At 43.9% G+C, this 21,607-nt stretch overlaps 1 pseudogene; it reads right to left on the bottom strand.

Moving 5' to 3' along the window:
- Nucleotides 1-236: 236 nt before the first annotated feature.
- LOC147703707 (uncharacterized) overlaps nt 237-21,607 on the bottom strand; it is a 33,848-nt pseudogene continuing 12,477 nt past the window's right edge.

The raw sequence follows: 21,607 nt of genomic DNA, 5'->3' as shown, positions 1-21,607 counted from the left end.
TTGTGCTAGTTAGATTTATTTTTTACTCTTGTGCGGTTAACGTGAGTAGGTGCTGTACAACAAGGGGGGAATCCAAAGTTCACAGCAGGAGATGTGATGCCTTACAGTATGAGTCAACAGAGTCCAGGCACAGTGCTTGGCATCATTTGGCACACTGCGACCAGCAAGTCCACGTGGGAAAGTCTGAAAGTCAATCGGGTGATGCTGTTGGCCACAAAGGCAAGATGCCAGACCAGGTGACCTGGGAGTTGTGCATGGCCCTATGCCTCTCAACGTCTGGACCGTGGACGACCCACCTTCCTTGGGGGACCCTCACGTGCAGGCCTTGACGATGCATGGGATTCTCCGTCTGACAATTCCTCCTCCTCCTCCCTCCCTGTGCCTGTTGGTCTTTGCCTAGATGTGTCTGGCCTTGTACCTCAGGGAGGGCGCTGCATGTTGACAGCGATCAGACGGAGTGATTGGTTAATTTCCCTATGCACCGTCAGGAGCTCATCCAGTCTTGCCTCCATCCGTCCCTGCTGTTGTTCTTGACTGGCATGTAGCTGGGCCTGCTGATCTGTCATTTTGTTGAGGGCCTCCACTACCAGGCTGAACTCGCTGGTGTCCCGCCGGTATACATCCATGATGTCTCTGAGTTCTGCCATACCGGGCCCTGCACCTGGGTGGTCAGGTTCTCGCCTCCGCCTTGTGCCACTCCACCACCCCTGCCCACACGAGCCGGGCCTGCGTTTGTGGGCACATCATGTCGACGGGACCCATGAGTAATGGCAGTAGAGGTGTTGTCTGCCACCTCATGGGTGCCCGGCAAACCATGTCCCTCATTGTCAGACTGGCTCTGTTGTGGATCATGGACAAGGCTCCGAGTTGTCTGCTGGGATGTGGCGGGAATGGGTGTGGTGGTTGGCACAGATGTATCTGTTCCAGCTGCTGCAGGGGTTTGGGATCCAGAGGGGCCTGGTTGGTTGGGGTCATCCACAGTGTGTTAAGAGGGCTCGCTGACGGTGGGGTCAGTGCCGTGCTGAGCCAGGGACTGGGATCCATCTCCCCCCTGGTTGGGGGTAGTTTCCACACATTCACCTGTGGGTGTGAGAGACAAACACTGTTATGGCACCATCATGCAACATCCATATTCAATATACATGGTCGTTAGCAACGTTCCACCTGCTTTGGATTGTTGAAATTGTTCACTTGTGTATGTGTATGTTATGGGGTGAGATTGACATGTGCTCATGGGTGCTTGACATGTTGGGTACTGTTGACGATGACTGTCACAGCCATTGCAGTGGCTTGTGTCGCCAGCACCACACAGATCCAGCTGTGCTCTGTGTGGCCCAATCTGCACAATGCAGTGTCAATTATTATGCCTGGTTCAAGCATGCACAGGGTTTTAATGCAGCATGTTTATGATGGCGACTGAGTGGAATTTTGCTGATTTCATTCAGCAACTTTTGAGAGGTGTTGCTGTGCCGTGACAGCCACCCACTGCCAAACCCCCAGGACCAGTACACCCACTTCAGGCACAGGGCTTCAGTACTTGGCACTTCTGAAAGATGCATTACCTTGTCAATACCCAGGTCTATGGTGCTACTTAAGTGCATCCACATTAGTGCAAATCTGTGGCAACAGAATTGTGGGAGAGTCACAATGGACTTGTGATTCAGCACTGTGCTTTATTTGTTTGGATACGTCTTCAGATCAGTATTTTTGAGGTTGTGTTACATGACAATTGTGACAGTGGTGCACTCCATTGTCTGTCCCCAGGGGCTCAGTTTCTATAAGGGGTGTGTGTGACAGGCCATGTTAGTACTTTGAGTGTGATTGGCAAGTGGGCGTCCCTCGTGGTGTGTCTGTCCCCCCATGAAGCATGCTGCCATGATAGTCGTTGTGAGTTCCTGTGCAGGATATCTGACCTTGTCCTGGTGTTAGTGTTTGCACTGGTCACAGGAGGTCCTTGTGCTGCCTACACTAGGGCCCAGTGCCAGCTATCTTGTCAGTACTTTCACACTCCCTGTGCATTGAGCATGCTGCATGGGTGTGTACCTGGGCAATATGGGTTGAGTGCAGCCTCCTACCCAACACCTTGCACACTCTCACCCTCCCCCTTGCAGCCTTCTGCCACTCCCTTGCACACATACCCATACTCTTAGGCACTGCTGGGAGTCATGTCCACACACTCCCAAACCCCCCTACAGTTAGGCACTGCTGGGAGTCATGACCACCCCCCACATACTGGTAGGCACTGCTGGGAGTCATGCCCACACACCCCCACACACCCCCTACTGTTAGGCACGGCATGGAGTCATGACCACCCCCCACATACTGTTAGGCACTGCTGGGAGTCATGGCCACCCACCCCCACACCCCACCCCTACTATTAGGCACTGCTGGGAGTCATGACCACACTCCCCCACCCCCCTACTATTAGGCACTGCTGGGAGTCATGACCACACACCCCCACACCCCCCTTTTACTGTTAGGCACTGCTGGGAGTCATGGCCACACCCCACACCATCCCCCTACTGTTAGGCACTGCTGGGAGTCATGGCCACACCCCCCCACCCCTACATACTGTTAGGCACTAGTGGGAGTCATGGCCACTCCCCCCATATACTGTTAGGCACTGCTGGAAGTCATTACCACACACCCCCACACCCCCTCTACTGTTAGGCACTGCTGGGAGTCATGGCCACACCTCCTACTGTTAGGCACTGCTGGGAGTCATGGCCACACCCCACAACAACCCCTTTCACTGTTAGGCACTGCTGGGAGTCATAGCCACCCCCAACGATACTGTTAGGCACTGCTGGGAGTAATGGCCACACACCCCACACCCCCTCTTCTGTTAGGCACTGCTGGGAGTCATGACCACACACCCCACACCCCCCTACTGTTAGGCACTGCTGGGAGTCATGGCCATACACCCCCACACTCCCCCTACTGTTAGGCACTGCTGGGATTCATGGCCACCCCCCAAATACTGTTAGGCACTGCTAAGAGTCATGGCTACACCCCCCCCCCACACCCTATCGCTACTGTTAGGCACTGCTGGTAGTCATGGCCACACACCCCCTACTGTTAGGCACTACTGGGAGTCATGACCATACACCCCCACACCCCGCCCCTACTGTTAGGCATTGCTGGGAGTCATGACCACACCCCCCTAATGTTAGGCACTGCTGGGAGTCATGGCCACACCCTACCACAACCACCCCTACTGTTAGGCACTGCTGGGTGTCCTGGCCACCCCCCCCCACATACTGTTAGGCACTGCTGGGAGTCATGACCACGCCCCCCCTACTGTAAGGCACTTCTGGGAGTCATGGCCACACAGCCCCTACTGTAAGGCACTACTGGGAGTCATGGCCACACCCCACCACAACCCCCTCCCTACTGTTAGGCACTGCTGGGAGTCATGGCCACACACCCCCACCCCTACACACTGTTAGGCACTAGTGGGAGTCATGGCCACTCCCCCCACATACTGTTAGGCACTGCTGGAAGTCATTACCACACACCCCCACACCCCTCTACTGTTAGGCACTGCTGGGAGTCATGGCCACACCTCCTACTGTTAGGCACTGCTGGGAGTCATGGCCACACCCCACAACAACCCCCCTACTGTTAGGCACTGCTGGGAGTCATAGCCACCCCCACTGATATTGTTAGGCACTGCTGGGAGTAATGGCCACACACCCCCACACCCCCTCTACTGTTAGGCACTGCTGGGAGTCATGACCACACACCCCACACCCCCCTACTGTTAGGCACTGCTGGGAGTCATGGCCATACACCCCCACACTCCCCCTCCTGTTAGGCACTGCTGGGATTCATGGCCACCCCCCAAATACTGTTAGGCACTGCTGAGAGTCATGGCTACACCCCCCCACACCCTACCGCTACTGTTAGGCACTGCTGGTAGTCATGGCCACACACCCCCTACTGTTAGGCACTACTGGGAGTCATGACCATACACCCCCACAACCCACCCCTACTGTTAGGCATTGCTGGGAGTCATGACCACACCCCCCTAATGTTAGGCACTGCCGGGAGTCATGGCCACACCCTACCACAACCACCCCTACTGTTAGGCACTGCTGGGTGTCATGGCCACCCCCCCACATACTGTTAGGCACTTCTGGGGGTCATGACCACACGCCCCCTACTGTAAGGCACTGCTGGGAGTCATGGCCACACAGCCCCTACTGTAAGGCACTACTGGGAGTCATGGCCACACCCCACCACAACCCCCTCCCTACTGTTAGGCACTGCTGGGAGTCATAGCCACCCCCCACATACTGTTAGGCACTGCTGGGAGTCATGACCACACCCCCCCACACCCTACCCCTACTGTTAGGCACTGCTAGTAGTCATAGCCACACCCCCCACACTACCCCCACTGTTAGGCACTGCTGGGAATCATGACCACACCCCCCATACCCCACCCCTACTATTAGGCACTGCTGGGAGTCATGACCACACCCCCCCACCCCCCTACTGTTAGGCACTGCTGGGAGTCATGGCCACACCCCCCCCTACTGTTAGGCACTGCTGGGAGTCATGGCCACCCCCCACATACTGTTAGGCACTGTTGGGAGTCATGGCCACACCTCCCTACTGTTAGGCACTGCTGGGAGTCATGGCCACCCCCCACATACTGTTAGGCACTGCTGGGAGTCATGGCCACACAACCCCACACCTCCATACTGTTAGGCACTGCTGGTAGTCCCCCCATGTTACATGAATTGTTTGTATACTCACCTGGCTCAATGACTCCTTCGATTCCGTGAACTCCCACCGGTGGTAGCAGGGCCATGACTTCCTCCTCCCTGGGATGGTACTGTGCAGGTCTGCGGGGAGGGCCACCTCCAGTGTGATGAGCGTTGGCGTAGTCCTCATCCATCTTGCGCTTGGCCATCCTCCGCAGATCATACCACCTGTTCTGGCAAACCACCCTGGTGTGCCTGATGGGTGCAACAGCATTGACCTTCTCGACGATCCTCTCCCACAGGCATGTCTTTTCAGCTATGCTGGTCTGTCTGACCAATGCACCAAACAGCTGTGGAAAAACTCTGATGACTTCATCTGTAAGGATCTCCATCTCCGGGTTAGTGAACTTTGGATTCGTTGGTGTGGTCATGGTGTGGGGTGCATGTGATTGGGGGGTGATGCTGTGTATGGCTGAGGATGTGTGGGTCTGATTGTGAAGGGGGTGGTGTGTGTGAATGAGATGGGTATATGTGTGAAGCTGTAGGGCTGCAGCTGTTGGTGTGCTGTCAGTGTCTTTGCACAAATAGGTATGTTGCAAAGGATGATGGGTTATATGTGTGGGCCCTTTTATTTGTCCATTTGTGGGTGTGGCTTACTTTGAATTTTTTGTGGGTGTGTCATAAGGGGTGGTTGTGCCTTGGGCCCTCTGTTTGCCTGTTTGGATGTGCCCAGGACATTGTTTTCCTATGGTGTGTATAGTGTAGACTTGTTTTGTGGGGTGTGCGAGTCGTATTTGTTGGTGCAGCTGGCAGATACGGTCGTTTTTCAGGCCGGGAGTACGTGTACACTTGATTGTGGGGTGTGCGATTTGTTTTTGTTGGTGCGACTGGCAGTTACGGTCGTTTTCGAGCCCGGGGTACGTGTACGCTTGATTGTAAGGTGTGCAAGTCGTTTTTGTTGGTGCAACTGGCAGTTACGATAGTTTTTCGAGTCTGGGGTACGTGTACGCTTGATTGTGGGGTGTGCGAGTCATATTTGTTGGTGCGAATGGCAGTTACGGACGTTTTTTGGGCCCGGGGTACATGTACGCTTGATTGTGGGGTGTGCGAGTCGTATTTGTTGGTGCGACTGGCAGTTACGGTCGTTTTTCAGGGCCAGGGGGTACGTGTACGCTTGATTGTGGGGTGTGCGAGTCGTATTTGTTGATGTGGCTGGCAGTTATGGTCGTTTTTCAGGCCCGGGGTACGTGTACGCTTGATTGTGGGGTGTGCGAGACGTATTTGTTGGTGCGGCTGGCAGTTACGGTCATTTTTCAGGCCCGGGGTACGTGTACGCTTGATTGTGGGGTGTGCGTGTCGTATTTGTTGGTGCGGCTGGCAGTTACGGTTGTTTTTCGGGCCCAGGGTACGTGTACGCTTGATTGTGGGGTGTGCGAGACGTATTTGTTGGTGCGGCTCGCTCATACATGATGTTTTCCGTACGAATCGTGCTTCATGCGGGACTATGTTTGCCCGTACAAATCGAGTACTTTGTCCCTGGTCTGGATCGTACTTGTTAGTTCGTATGGGATGTTTACAAATCGTACAGTTGGAGTTCCGACGACATTTCGTACGGGTCTTTGATTGTGGTCCATACGGGTCACTGACATTCGGACGTCTTTTCGGAATTCAGATCGTACTACCCAATTCGGACGGACTTTTATCATTCGTACGGTGACGGCTACGAATACGAATCGTACGACGGATTTTTATCCCGAATCTGAATCGGCCCCATAATAGATAATATTTATACTTACTTAATAATCAGTTTTAATAACTATTGTAATAACTTATTAATAATAAAAAATATTATGAATTACAACTTCAACTATAAACATAAAATAATAACATAAATAAAAATTGAATAATTATACAAAACAAATTAAAAAAAGTTAATTTACTTTTAATATTTCTAAAGTTAATTATATACTACATTAAGTACAACAAAACAAAAAATATTAAATAACAGAGGAAATAAAATACTATTCCAACTCCAAAAAAAAAACAGTAAAGAAAATGTTGAATAGCGTAGGGGTAAAAATTACTATTCCCACTCCAGAGAGTGCAACAGTAAGGAAAATGTTGGATAGCGTAGGGGAAAAAATGACTATTCCCACTCCAGAGAGTGCAACAGTAGGGAAAGCGTTGGATAGCGTAGGGGTAAAAATTACTATTCCCACTCCAGAGAATGCAACAGTAGTGAATGCGCTTGATAGCGTAGAAGTAAAAATTACCATTCCCACTCCAGAGAGTGCAACAGTAGGGAAAGCTTTGGATAGCGTAGAAGTAAAAATTACTATACCCACTACAGAGAGTGCAACAGTAGGGAAAGCGTTGGATAGCATAGGGGTAAAAATTACTATTCCCACTCCAGAGAGTGCAACAGTAAGGAAAACATTGGATAGCGTAGGGGTAAAAATTACTATTCCCACTCCAGAGAGTGCAACAGTAGGGAAAGCGTTGGATAGCGTAGGGGTCAAAATTACTCTTCCAACTCGAGAGAGTGCAAGAGTAGGGAAAGTGTTGGATAGCGTAGAATTAAAAATTACTATTCCCACTCCAGAGAGTGCAACAGTAGGGAAAGTATTGGATAGCGTAGGGGTAAAAATTACTATTTCCACTCCAGAGAGTGCAACAGTAGAGAAAGTGTTGGATAGCGTAGGGGTAAAAATTACTATTCAAACTCCAGAGAATGCAACAGTAGGGAAAGCGTTGGATAGCGTAGAAGTAAAAATTACTATACCCACTACAGAGAGTGCAACAGTAGGGAAAGCGTTGGAAAGCATAGGGGTAAAAATTACTATTCCCACTCCAGAGAGTGCAACAGTAAGGAAAACATTGGATAGCGTAGGGGTAAAAATTACTATTCCCACTCCAGAGAGTGCAACAGTAGGGAAAGCGTTGGATAGCGTAGGGGTCAAAATTACTCTTCCAACTCCAGAGAGTGCAAGAGTAGGGAAAGTGTTGGATAGCGTAGAAGTAAAAATTACTATTCCAACTCCAGAGAGTGCAACAGTAGGGAAAGTATTGGATAGCGTAGGGGTAAAAATTACTATTCAAACTCCAGAGAATGCAACAGTAGGGAAAGCGTTGGATAGCGTAGGGGTAAAAATTACTATTCCAACTCCAGAGAGTGCAACAGTAGGGAAAGCGTTGGATAGGGTAGAGGTAAAAATTACTATTCCAACTCCAGAGAGTGCAACAGTAGGGAAAGTGTTGGATAGCGTAGGGGTAAAAATTACTATTCCAACTCCAGAGAAAGCAACAGTAGGGAAAGCGTTGGATAGCGTAGGGGTAAAAATTACTATTCCAACTCCAGAGAGTGCAACAGTAGGGAAAGTGTTGGATAGCGTTGGATAGCGTTGGGGTAAACATTAGTATTCCAACTCCAGATAGTGCAACAGTAGGGAAAGTGTTGGATAGCGTAGGCGTAAAAATTACTATTCCAATTACTATTCCAACTCCAGAGAGTGCAACAGTAGGGAAAGTGTTGGATAGCGTAGGGGTACAAATTACTATTCCAACTCCAAGGAGTGCAATAGTAGGGAAAGTGTTGGATAGCGTAGACATTAAAAATAACATACTTATAAATACTTATAAATACATTTATATTTCAAAATATATATTTCAAAATATTAAAACTATTATTTATTAAATAAATCTAAACTATTTACAAATCCCAATAAATAATTATTTAAAAAATAACTACCAATTAATAATTATTTTCCAATAAATTAATTACCAATACACAAATATAAATGTAATAACTACTTAATTACATATCAATTACTTTACACACTATTCCCCTATAAGCACACAACAAACACCAATAATAAAATAATACACTTATCATAATTATCAATTAATACATTCATAAAAATTAATTACCAATTAATAAATAATATTTCCCAATTAATTATTAATTAACAATAATATAATTACCAAAAACAATTAATAAAAAAAGTATTACTTAATTACATTTAAATTACTTCCCCCCATATTCCCCTATAAACCCATAACCCGCTACAGAACATAATTATCAATTAATCAATTAATTGAAATAAATGACTGATTAATAAAAATGAATTACCTATTAATTAATAATTAATTTATAATTCCTAATAAATTACTAATTAATTTACTATAATTAAATTACTTCCCACCCTATTCCCCTGTAAACCCATAACCCGCTACAGAACATAATTATCAATTAATCAATTAATTAAAATAAATTACTAATTAATAAAAATGTGTTACCTATTAATTAAAAATTAATTTATAATTCCTAATAAAGTAATAATTAATTTAGTATAATTAAATTACTTCCCACCCTTTTCCCCTATAAACCCACAACCCGCTACGGTACTAAAATACAAAATTTACTTAAATTACATAAAAAAAAGACATATTAAATACATAATCATATACATACAAATCATATAAAAATCGATATTAGTAACATCGATATTGCTAACATAGACATTAGTAACATCGATATTACTTACATAGATATTAGTAACATCGATATTACTAACATAGATATTAGTAACAACGATATTACTTACATAGATATTAACAAAATCGATGTTACTTACCTTCGATATTACTTACATTCGATATTACTTACCTTCGATATTACTACTTCGATATTATTATACTTCGATATTAACAATTCGATATTTTGACTGCCTACCCTCCGATTCACCCTTGGATCCATCCCGACACTGTTCTTCTGGTCGCCTGCAGCACTTCTTTGCAGCTCTCAATTGGAAACTACGACGAAACCCGACACGAAAAGACACCTATGCACCCGGCTTCCCTGGGTGAGGTAACATGGGTACTTCGGTGCTCTTGTGGGTCTTGACTCTTGAAGTGTCCAGTATTGAAAGGGTTTTACTGTAGTCCATTTCTAAGTGTCCTTATTCTTTCAAATTCTAACTTAAACTTCCTCCATAGAAGTCAATGGTGATTCATGGCTGTGTTTAGGCACGGCACACGTCCCCCGTGGGTTTCCGGCGTCCCTACCTTGGGCGGGTCCTGGTTGCCCCAGCGGTTCTACAGGCCCTAGGCCTTCTCTCTATGCTGAGACCGGTACTTATACCACTTTCTTAGTATATGGTTTGTGAGGCCCCTAGGGCAAAACGTATTCTGTGCTAATTTACTGTGTGCCATTATAGTTCTTGTATTGTACTTTTGCCTCTAGCCTCATAAAGAGACTAGAGGGGTGTGTTTAGAATCTATACATATATTTTATATTTATACCTGGTGTGGTTCTGCTTTCATTTGGTCATTCAATAGATTATAGACTGGTAAAACAAGCTGCTTTACATTCCTTCAAGACTTAGCCTGAAGGCTGCTCTCCACAGCTACCACTAGGATAGCTTTCTATAAAGGTTGTCTAAACCTACCATCAATAAGGGTAATTTTGACTGGTGCAAGGTGTCCAATAGAATAGTGGACATCATATGCCAGTCCAACTTCTCACAACTGGGTACCAAGCGTGTGCTTTTTAACATGGGGAAATCAATATCACCTCCACTGTTTGCATGCGGATTCGTGCCAATACTCTCTGAATCATGGCAAATGGGGGAAAGGAATAATGCGAACCCTTCGTCCCCGATTGAAGGAATGCATCCAAGTTGATTGGCAGAGGACCTGGTTGCCAACTGTGAGGGAGTTGTGTGTTTAGTCTGGATGCAAACAGGTCTATTGAGCGCTGCCCCTGGCAGTTTGCCAAGATATGGTCCAAATGGAGGGATGTAAAAGGCGATGATTTGGGAATCTGAGGTAGGGAGTGGGGAAGAGAAGAATGGATGGGGAATGGGAGGGACATGGAGAAAATGACAACACCACAGGCATGTCATAATGCAAATAACACGGCTGGGCGGTGTCCCCTGCTCAACCAAATGTAAATACAATAGGCGGGTGATGACTAATCCCTGTAAATATGGAAATATAGTGTACCGAAAATTGTCATATATGATGTTATTTACTGGTGGTCTAGTTGTGATGTTGGGAAAAAAACAATAAAAAGAGTTAAAAAATATATGATAATCCTACACAACAATGGCCTTCCTGTTAAATGGGCATATTATTTGACACATGATAGCCAGAAGTCAGGCTACCACAAGCTAAGCTGGATTCATCTTGTGAGGAAGTCAGATCTGCCTTTGGGGTGATAAGAAGAGCATGATGCAATCCCAGTCTCGGTGGGTTATTGAATGTTGTATCATTACCAATGGTAATCGCTTTGGAACAGAATGACATCACAAGACAAAGAGCTTTAAACAAAATATGCACGCCTTCACTTGACAAAAGTGCTGAAGTTGATGCCTGAAAGATTCAGCAAAGTTTAGTCTGAAGAAAGGGCAAGAGAAGATCTCTATAATGATAGAGCGGACAGCACATTTTTCGGGGTTATCTTGGGAAACCGGCAGCGCAATGCAGTGCCCATGAAGCAGACATCAGTGTAAAGTTGAATCAATGTTATTCCATGGACAGCCAAGCGTCACACAAGTTAAGCCATGCCTCAAAGCCACTTAATACCTAGAAATAAATACCTCCTGGTAATGACTGGAATTATGAGCATGGACTTCATGGAGATAAGATATAGACCAATGACGATATGTGTTAATGAGGTAACCTCGAGCCATGGTACATAAAAGTCACTCATTTATCTTTCATTCAATTCTTATTATGGCTTCTGGTCCAAAAGCCCCTCAGTCAGGTCCTCTGATTTGGCACAGAAGTGTGATGTGATTTCCTGTGAATCCATGTTTGGAACTAAGGCTGTGTGATGTCATTTTTGGTGACTGCTCCACTATCCTAATTTGAGCTTTGAAGCCCAAGAATTCCTATCTATTCGTGGTCCTTGAAAGTTACCAAGTTATATGGTAAACAGAGGACAGCAGTGTGCATTTGTATGTGTGATTAAGTCTATGCCAGTTCTCTAACTGAAGAACCTGACCCCTGAGAGTCCAATGTTTTGGCCCAGGGACCATGCAGGAAACCGTTCATATAGGGCTTTGTTAAAGGGTGCAAAGATGATTGCTAGTCATTGTGGGGGATGGGGGGCGGTGAGAGCTACTGATTGGATTTGTTAGCACCTGGTTTCATGTGAGCGCCCCGACCGTTATATCTGAGCATGTTCACATGATGTTATGTTGCATACATTTATATGGCTCTGTATTGCCATTAGTATGGCCTCAAAGCGCTGCCCTGATCTTGGGGATTTCTTCTTTATTTTTATTGTTTGAATTGGATCGCCGATAGGTGTTTTCGAATGTATGCGTGGTTGTGTGGGGTAATGTTTATTTTAATGTGTTAATGAGTGTACATGGGTAGCTGGATATTCGGTACTTGGTAGCTAGGAAAAGTGGTCTGTCGACTGGCCAGATTGAGGCATCCGTCTGGGGGAAATAGGCTAATAATGCTATGTTAGGCTTTTTCTACCCTATGGGCGCCAGTGGGACACATGTTGTACAGACCACACAACCACAGCCAACACCAGAACTGTGCAAGTCAGATACAAACTCATAACTACTCAAGTGAGTGATGTGCTGGTCTGAGACATGCATATCATAGGAGGCACAGAAAGATGCACAATCTATATATTTTCTGGTTTGATGTACTGTTATTGATCTGACCCGATATGGAAAGCAAGAAGCCAGGCTCTGGTGTACGGAGACCAGCAAAGAAAAAATAAGTTCCAGAAGACTTTACGGACCACGTCTGTCAAAGAGCACCTCGGTCTCTGCCTTTAAATCGCCCACAGGCTCTGGGGTCATTTGCTCACTTTCCTGGCATTCTCTCCTGGGTCTAACCTAAATTCATAGGGATATGTGCTATGAATCTTGGCCACATAACAAGATGCCTCCATCTCACCAGGCCCACACAACCAGGTTCTGCAGCAAAATTGGTGATATTTCTCAGAATGTCCCATGAGGAATAAAAGCTTCAGGTTCTAAAGATGACACGATTGGAGAATCCATCATAAATAAATCATGACAGCAAAGAGATTGAACCTGCTGTGCGCCATCAATGTGCCTAAGACCTTGTTCAAGGAGCCTAGCGGTGCAGTGCAATCAGAGGATGCTGATGGACATAACAAGAGCACACAGCCTGAGAATGCTGCACCTAGGTCTTTCCTGGGCCCTGTGATCTAGGTTGGGTGCCATCAAAGACCCAAATCTGATAGCAATACTCCCAAACCCTTGTGAAAGTCTGGAAAATATTCCTAAAGTGAGACTCCTTTGTGCTGCAATTATTCTTTCTTGGAATTCAACCCAACACCTTAATTCCTGGGCACCCTTTCACTTGACCCTTGCCTAGCACATGTGTGGCAGAGGGGTACCAATTCAGGTGCCCCATGTCACTCTGAAGCAAACACATCATGTTTGTAGAAGGCAGATCCTACAGTGGTGGTTCCGATTGTTTGAGGTCAGCAGCCTTTCATTTATGATGTCACTGGCCTTGCTTAGTTACCTGGTCTTCCCTTTACCATTGATGAGTCCAGGTATCGTTGCTTCACTGAAGAGGACCTGGCTCTCATTTCTTTCCTCAATGTGGAGTTGTTTGGTTGAGGAAAAGCTATAAGGAGAGAGATGGAGCATCATCTCTCTTGGATTCTAGTCCTGTTGCCAGGTGAGAGCTCAAGGAGCCAATATATATCAATGAACCTCTTGGTTTTGTTGTGTTTAAGACTCTAATTGCTACCATAGCACAACATTCATTTATGTAACTGGCATTATTAAGGTTATATCACTCTGTTTTATGCCCCCATCGTTAATGCAGATGTATGGACCCAATTGAACTATATGGGTAAATGTAAAATTGGAAAAAAGTAGAATGAAGAAATTTAGCCCATACTCCCTTGAATATTATTTTAGGTGCTTAATAATTAATTTAGAATATATATTGTAACTGCAGTCTCTTTGAACTAGGACGTAATAAAACACCAACTTCAAAAAGTAGTTGTGACTTCTTGATAAAGTTTACAATTATTTTTAAGGTTTACTTGATTTACTTTTTGGCTTGCTTTCAGAATACTGTATACTGGTGCGTTGCAAAGTGGGTTTTTTAGGTATCAAAAGCTTTCTGGTATGTTAAATTAACTATTATCTTGTGTTATTTTCTGTATATTTTATAGTCAGAATAAAAGTATTTACCACTATTAGATACATCTTTACAAGTCAAATCACCAGCCACAGCATCAACAAGCACAGGGATCAACACCAGGACTGTGCAAGTCAGATACAAACACATAGCTACTCAAGTGAGTGATGTGCTGGTCTGAGACATGCATATCATAGGAGGCACAGAAAGATGCACATTCTATATATTTTCTGGTTTAATGTACTGTTATTGCTCTGACCCGATATGGAAAGCAAGAAGCCAGGCTCTGGTGTACGGAGACCAGCAAAGAAATAATCAGTTCCAGAAGACTTTACGGACCACGTCTGTCAAAGATCACCCCGGTCTCTGCCTATAAATGGCTCACAGGCTCTGGGGTCATTTTTTCACTTTCCTGGCATTCTCTCCTGGGTCTAACCTAAATTCATAGGGATATGTGCTATGAATCTTGGCCCCTTAACAAGATGCCTCCTTCTCACCAGGCCCACACAACCAGGTTCTGCGGCAAAACTGGTGATATTTCTCAGAATGTCCCACGAGGAGTAAAAGCGCTTCAGGTTCTAATGATGACACGATTGGAGAATCCATCATAAATAAATCATGACAGCAAAGAGATCGAACCTGCTGTGCGCCATCAATGTGCCTAAGACCTTGTTCAAGGAGCCTAGCGGTGCAGTGCAAGCTGAGGATGCTGATGGACACATCAAGAGCACACAGCCTGAGAATGCTGCACTTAGGTCTTTCCTGGGCCCTTTGATCTAGGTTGGGTGCCATCAAAGACCCAAATCTGATAGCAATACTCCCAAACCCTTGTGAAAGTCTGGAAAATATTCCTAAAGTGAGACTCCTTTGTGCTGCAATTATTCTTTCTTGGAATTCAACCCAACACCTTAATTCCTGGGCACCTTTTCACTTGACCCTTGCCTAGCACATGTGTGGCAGAGGGGAACCAATTCAGGTGCCCCATGTCACTCTGAAGCAAACACATCATGTTTGTAGAAGGCAGATCCTACAGTGGTGGTTCCGATTGTTTGAGGTCAGCAGCCTTTCATTTATGATGTCACTGGCCTTGCTTAGTTACCTGGTCTTCCCTTTACCATTGATGAGTCCAGGTATCGTTGCTTCACTGAAGAGGACCTGGCTCTCATTTCTTTCCTCAATGTGGAATTTTTTGGTTGAGGAAAAGCTATAAGGAGAGAGATGGAGCATCGTCTCTCTTGGATTCTAGTCCTGTTGCCAGGTGAGAGCTCAAGGAGCCAATATATATCAATGAACCTCTTGCTTTTGTTGTGTTTAAGACTCTAATTGCTACCATAGCACAACATTCATTTATGTAACTGGCATTATTAAGATTATATCACTCTGTTTTATGCCCCCATCGTTAATGCAGATGTATGGACTTAATTGAACTATATAGGTAAATGTAAAATTGGAAAAAAGGATAGTGAAGAAATTTAGCCCATACTCCCTTGAATATTATTTTAGGTGCTTTAATAATTAATTTAGAATATATATTGTAAATGCAGTCTCTTTGAACTAGGACGTAATAAAATACCAACTTCAAAAAGTAGTTGTGACTTTTTGATAAAGTTTTAAATTATTTTTAAGGTTTACTTGATTTACGTTTTAGCTTGCAGTCAGAATACTGTATACTGGTGTGTTGCAAAGTTTTGTTTTTTTAAGTATCAAAAGCTTTTTGGTATGTTAAATTAACTATTATCTTGTGTTATTTTCTGTATATTTTATAGTCAGAATAAAAGTATTGACCACTATTAAATACATCGTTACAAGTCAAATCACCAGCCACAGCATCAACACAAGGCACACAACCATAGAAAATAGTTCAGATGGTCTCCATAGTCAAAAGACCTCTGAGAATCACTTCAACAGCTCCTACACCACCATTTTATTCCACGATACATAAGGCACACACATCTGGCAGTGCTTAATTTGAGTTGCCAGCTGCAGGTGAGGGCCACAGCACTCCTTTTTGGTGACCATCGCTTATTATCCTAATCAAACTTTGACCCACAACAAGAGAGAGAAAAAAAGTACAACGGGAAAGAAGGAGTAAGAGAAAGATAGAAACCTGTGACAAAGGAAACAAGCATTGGCATAGCCAATAGGCCTCGCTTTTGGGGCCTTACAAGTATTTAGTTATGCAGCATAATATCCTAGGGGCAACAACATCAACTGTTGCGTCGCTAAACACTTATAAGGTCCCAAAGGCGAGACCTATTGGCTGTGCCAATGCTTGTTTTAATAATAACTTCATGCCATTTTCATACATTTTGCCCAGCTATCTCCTTTCATCAAGAATATTTAGATTCAAATACCTGCTACTAATGGCGGGGCTCTCCTGGGGGACAGGAGGGCCCGTCAGTGGTTCTGCCTCCACCCCCCTCCCCCACACACACAACACGGTGGCGGGGGAGGGGCAGAATGTTTACGAAATAACCTCGATTCTTAGCACGTGAGGGGGGGGGGGGGTCGTTACTATTTATACGATTAACTGTGTACAATGGCTGACCTGCAAAAACCACATTTGAGTACAGGGAAAAAGGTGATTCACGCAGCGGCCATAAACTGAGAGGTGGACATTTTTCCAACTTTTACTTCCAATTTTGCCCTTGATTTGGTTCTGTAAAATAGTGGGGGGGTGTCATTTAAATATAAAAAGTATTGACGCATTTATGGATCATATCCAAAGGAAGAGGCTGATGACCCTGTATTTGGTTTGTTGTCATTTTAACACAAACCTGAAAGAAAAACAAAGGGCAGATTATTGGTCTGTGGATGCATATGGTTTGAAGATATAGTTTATATTTCTCGCGGCCATCCTTGTGGGGACTATGTGTGAATACCTGCGTTGTGGGGACTAACCTTTCCCAAAGTCTTTTAAAACACACTAATAACAGAAAAATGTTATGAAAAAATTCATGATACAGGATTCTGCTTCAAATTTGCAAATATATTGTTATTTAATCGTGCGCACAGCACCATCCTCGTGGGGACTTCAACACGTGCTACCATCCTTGTGGGGACCTAGTCTGAAACACTATTTGTGATTGAATACAGTTGAAGGCACATGGCTAAATGTTTATTTTATCAACAAAATACACAAACAACATTATAATTATTCATATATGAATTGCTGCATATATACTAGGGATATACATTAAAGACTGATTATGTTAATGTGCCAGAAGATATCATATCATGCTTAGAAGAAGACACTTAAAGCTGTATTTAACCCATTTATTAGTGCTTAAAATCTTAGGAGATAAGGGAACAAACACATAAATAAATTAACATATGCAACCGAGGAACATGGTCGAGTGCAACCCAGAGCTTGATTAGCTGCTTTCATTTTTGCCAAAATATATGTTCAAGTCTCCACAGAGATAGTGGGTGAAGACCATTGTGTTTAAGCCTCCATAGAAATAGTGAGTACATTAAAAGCTTAAATCCCATTATAAAGAGTATGAAGCTAATGATGTTCAAGTCCACACAGAGTTTGTGTGTAATTATAGGAATGTTCAAGTCCCCACAGAGATGATATGTTATTATAGCGATGTTTAAGTCCCCACAGAGATAGTGTGTTATCATAGAGATGTTCAAGTCCCCACAGAGATGGTGTGTTATTATAATGATGTTCAAGTTCCCACAAAAATAGTGTGTTATTACAGTGTTGTTCAAGTCCCCACAAAGATAGTGTGTTATTACAGTGTTGTTCAAGTCCCCACAAAGATAGTGTGTTATTATAGCGACGTTTAAGTCCCCACAGAGATAGTGCATGAAGATGATTGTGTTTAAGTCCTCATTAAAATAGGGCCTGATTCACAAAGTTAAACTTAGACAAAAAGTCTAAATTTACTACTTTTCAGTATTCACAAAGCCCCATACAGAGAATGTGAAGCTGATGATGTTCAAGTTGAAGCAAACACATGGAGATGATGGACGGAGTACTGAAACCTTTCAATCACTCAGCCCCAGTCACAGATCTGGGTTGAATCCATCATCGTTCTTTAGCTCACTTCACCACCCCAGTTCGGACCTAGCTATATGTAAATCAGTCTTGACCCTGTGCCTCATGGGAACAGTCCAGCCCGAACTGCCAAGCCATGTCTTCCCGGGACCGAAAACAAGAATCATGGGACCGGTTTCGGGGTAACACCCCCTCATCAGACAGGCTAGTGTGAATCCAGTGACAAAGTGAGCAAGGGACCCACGTCTGGGCACACCCTGCCAACTTAGGGCAAACAAAGCAGACACAAGAAGATGGTGGACGGAGAGCTGAAACTTTTCAGTCACTCACCCCCAGTCACAGATCTGGGTTGAATCCATGATTGTTCTTTAGCTCACTTTGCCGCCCCAGTTCAGACCCAGCTATATGCAAATCAGTCTTGACCCTGTGCCTCATGGCACCCCCTGGTGCTTCAGGTCGAAACAGAGCTTGCGTTTAAATACAGGAATGTTCAAGTCCCCACAGAGATTATATTTATAGTGATGTTCAAGTCCCCACAAAGATAGTGTTTTATTCTAGTTTTTTCAAGCCCCCACAAAGATAGTGTGTTATTAAAGCAATGTTTAAGTCTCCACAGAGATAGTGCATGAAGATGATAGTGTTTAAGTCTTCATTAAAATAGGGCCCGATTCACAATGGTAAACTTAGACAAAAAAATCGAACTTTTCTACTTTTTGTTTCAACAATGTTAACTTAGACCAATAGTCTAACTTTACTACTTTTCAGTATTCACAAAGCCCGATCCAGATAATGCAAAGCTGATGATGCTCTAGCCAAAACAGAGCTTGCGTGTAATTACAGGAATGTTCAAGTCCCCACAGAGGTGGTGTATGACTATAGTACTACCACAGTCACCAAAGAGATTGTGTATGATTATAGACATTCCCAGGTCCACACAGAGCTCGTGTGTGATTATAGACATGCCCAGGTCCCCACAGAGATATGTGTGTTTATAGACATGCCCAGGTCCCCACAGAGATAGTGTGTGATTATAGACATGCCCAGGTCCCCACAGAGATAGTGTGTGAATATAGAGATGTTGAAGTCCCAACAGAGCTAGTGTGTGATTATAGACATTCCCAGGTCCACACAGAGCTCGTGTGTGATTATAGACATGCCCAGGTCCCCACAGAGATAGTGTGTGATTATAGACATTACTTGCACATAAACGGGTGACAAGTGTTTTTTCCTTCAGGAAAGGAAAGGATGGAATATTGTACATTAAAAGATCGGGATGATCAACAGACCATGACGCCCCTGAAGAAGGGAATGCACTTCCCGAAATGAATTAGGCTGTTACAATAAACGTCGTGGTTTGAGAAACCTGCTTTGGACTCCTGCGCTTTTGTGAAAAACCAGAGTCAAGATGAAGATTGAATAAAATGTATTAAGAAAAAGTTAAGAGTGGATTAAACTAAATAGTTAAACAAAGAAGAATAAATGAGAGTAAAGAATGAAACTGATTCATTGGATTCAAACCAAGTCAGGGCTGTGCAGCCTGGTGGAATTAGTAAAAGGGTTCCTTCGTGGATTTGATTATAGACATGCCCAGGTCCCCACAGAGATAGTGTATGATGATAGACATGCCCAGGTCCCCACAGAGATGGTGTGTGAATATAGAGATGTTGAAGTCCAAACAGAGCTAGTGTGTGATTATAGACATGCCCAGGTCCCCACAGAGATAGTGTGTGAATATAGACATGCCCAGGTCCCCACAGAGATAGTGTGTGAGTTTAGAGATGTTGAGGTCCCCACAGAGATGGTGTGTAACTATAGTATTGCCACGGTTGCCAAAGAGAATGTGCGTGATTACAGACATACCTAGGTCCACACAGAGATAGAGTATTATTAAAAACATTCCCAGGTCCTCACAGAGATAGTGTGTGATTATAGACATGCCCAGGTCCCCATAGAGATAGTGTGTGTGATTAATGGGATGCACAGGGATAGCACACAGAGATAGTGCATGATTTTAGTCATGTAAAAGTCCTCACAGAGATATTGCGTAATTACAGTCATGTTTAAATCCCCACAGTGATAATGTGGGATTACGGTCATGATTAAGTTGTCTCCACAGTGATGTGTGTAATGATAGGTATGTTGAAGAACCCATACAGATCGTATTAGTCTGGTGGCTTATTAAATGAATTAATCCACTTGAGGGATATTTGTTTAACCACTCTCTCACATGTTTGAATCATGGTGCTACTACTCATCCTTTATTCCTTCTAAGGTTTATACAATAATTTCTATTTGCTTGAATAACAAAAAACAGTTGGTAGCCAGTAACAAGACACCCTCAGGTGTGAATATGCACCTTATATATGCACATGAGATGATATGGTGTGATAATAGTGGTACTCAAGCAGCCACCACTAGGGATAGACTGGAATTATCCCATATCTATGAATCCCACTTCAAATGCAGCATTAACTTTTTTAAACTGTGTTCATCCAGGAAGGTTCGCACTTCCTTAAAAATCCAAGTATCTGAGTTCTCATTTTCTTTTCTAGCCCCCATCTTATCAACTCTAGTCTCCATTAAGAAGATAAAGCTGTATTTCTGATGGCAATAAACTCCCCATACTGATTCATTCTGACGTTTTAGGATTATTACAATAGAGAAAATTATTTAAGTGCTTTCTTTTCTCTTTGGAAGTGTAATGTTCTTGAGTATGGAGTAACAGGAAAGGGGGCTCCTATTCTTAAGCTAGGGCAAAGGTATATTTCTGCACATTGAAAGATTTATGTGGAAATTGCTTTTAAAGATGTCTGTAAGCTATTTTTTAGGAGAATAATTAAGAGCGCTTCTCTAGCAAAACAAAAGATGCCATTTTAAATCTGAAAATATTTTATACATTCTCTACTCGCATTACTTCGAGAGGGCATGTCTGATAAACACACACATTGAACAGTTTTGGACGTGCTTGCGCTTTTAATATTATTAAGCCACATTATGTGTAATTGTTTGCCTATCAGCCCATCATTTGGTCAAGTCGGTTTCTGTTTAGAAATATCGATTTACCTGGGGTCTAAATCTCGGGCTATTAAGTCACATACAAATATGTGCAATATACTTAGCCCTCTAACTAACACTGCACAATTGTGCAATATATAGAGCCCGTAAGCATTTATGTACTTTTTTCTCAGTGTGAAATTATGACAGCTATTGCCTCATTTTTAGGGCCTCTGTAGTTTTCATTCAGTCTCAAACAGGTGTTGTGCTTAAATCAGCATTATAAATTGAATGTACAGTTCAAACTGAATATTGACTTTTCTCTGTACATATTTCTCTGGCTTAAACATGGTAAAAGTGTTGTAGCTCAGAATTAGAGAAAAAGTGTTATTACCATGCTATTTTCCAGATTTACTGCAGCCCTCAAAATGAGGGCCTAATCGATGTAGTAAAAGAAGCATTGACAAAGCCAATATAATCAGGGTTACCTTTACAGAAATGATTGTGCTTAATTGGCAAGTTAGGTTTGTGCATGAGTGTGAAGCTATTGCTAAGCACTGCGTGGGGTGCATACTCTGGTTGCAGTTCTAACAGGGGGGGGCGATACGGGTGCACAGACTCAAAAGAGATGCAGGCTTGGAGCAGCATTTCTTAGAATTGTTCATGACCTTCTGTGTGTAGGCGGCTGACTGCTCTTTGTAATGTGGCCACGAAAGATACAAGTTAAGCACAGACAAAGCCGATA

This window comes from Lissotriton vulgaris, chromosome 7 (genome assembly GCF_964263255.1).
Source record: "Lissotriton vulgaris chromosome 7, aLisVul1.2, whole genome shotgun sequence".
Taxonomy (NCBI): domain Eukaryota; kingdom Metazoa; phylum Chordata; class Amphibia; order Caudata; family Salamandridae; genus Lissotriton; species Lissotriton vulgaris.
This window is presented reverse-complemented; position numbering and strand designations above follow the sequence as displayed.